Source organism: Octodon degus, unplaced genomic scaffold (genome assembly GCF_000260255.1).
Source record: "Octodon degus isolate 3935 unplaced genomic scaffold, OctDeg1.0 scaffold00076, whole genome shotgun sequence".
NCBI classification, from domain to species: Eukaryota; Metazoa; Chordata; class Mammalia; order Rodentia; family Octodontidae; genus Octodon; species Octodon degus.
This window is the reverse complement of record NW_004524652.1, coordinates 7298014-7298594: the sequence shown is the minus strand read 5'-3', so window position 1 is coordinate 7298594 and position 581 is coordinate 7298014.

The following is a 581-nucleotide window of genomic DNA, read 5'->3' as shown; positions in this document are numbered from 1 at the left end:
GGTGCTGGGGGATTGAACCGCGGTCCCTGATGCTTTTGCTAAGCTTGTTCTAAGTAGGTGCTTTAGACCACTGAGCCATCTCTCCAGCCCTACTTAGTCTTTTTAATGCAATTTTATTTTATTTTTTTGGCGGAACTGGGGATTGAACTCAGGTCCTGGCCCTTGCCAGCAAGGGCTTATTCTACTGAGCCATCTCGCCAGCCTTCAGTCTTTTTTTAGACCAGGTCTTGCTATGCAGTTCAGGCTGGCCTTGAGTTCACTTTGTAGCTCAGGCTAATCTCAAACCCTCAATCTTCCTGCCTCAGCCTCCTGAGGGCTGGGATTACAGGTGTGTGCCACCGTGCCTGGCTTGACAAAACTGCTTTGAAACTGAAGGTTCTGATGATTGTACCCCACTGTAAATAGAGTAAGAACTATTCCTTTGTACACTTTAAATTAGTAAATGGTATGACATGTGAATTATATTTCAATAAAGCCATTTTTATACTTTTTTTTTTTTTTTTGGCAGAACCGGGGATTGAACTCAGGGCCTTGTGCTTGCCAGGGAAACACTTATTCTACTGAGCCGTCTCCCCGCCCCG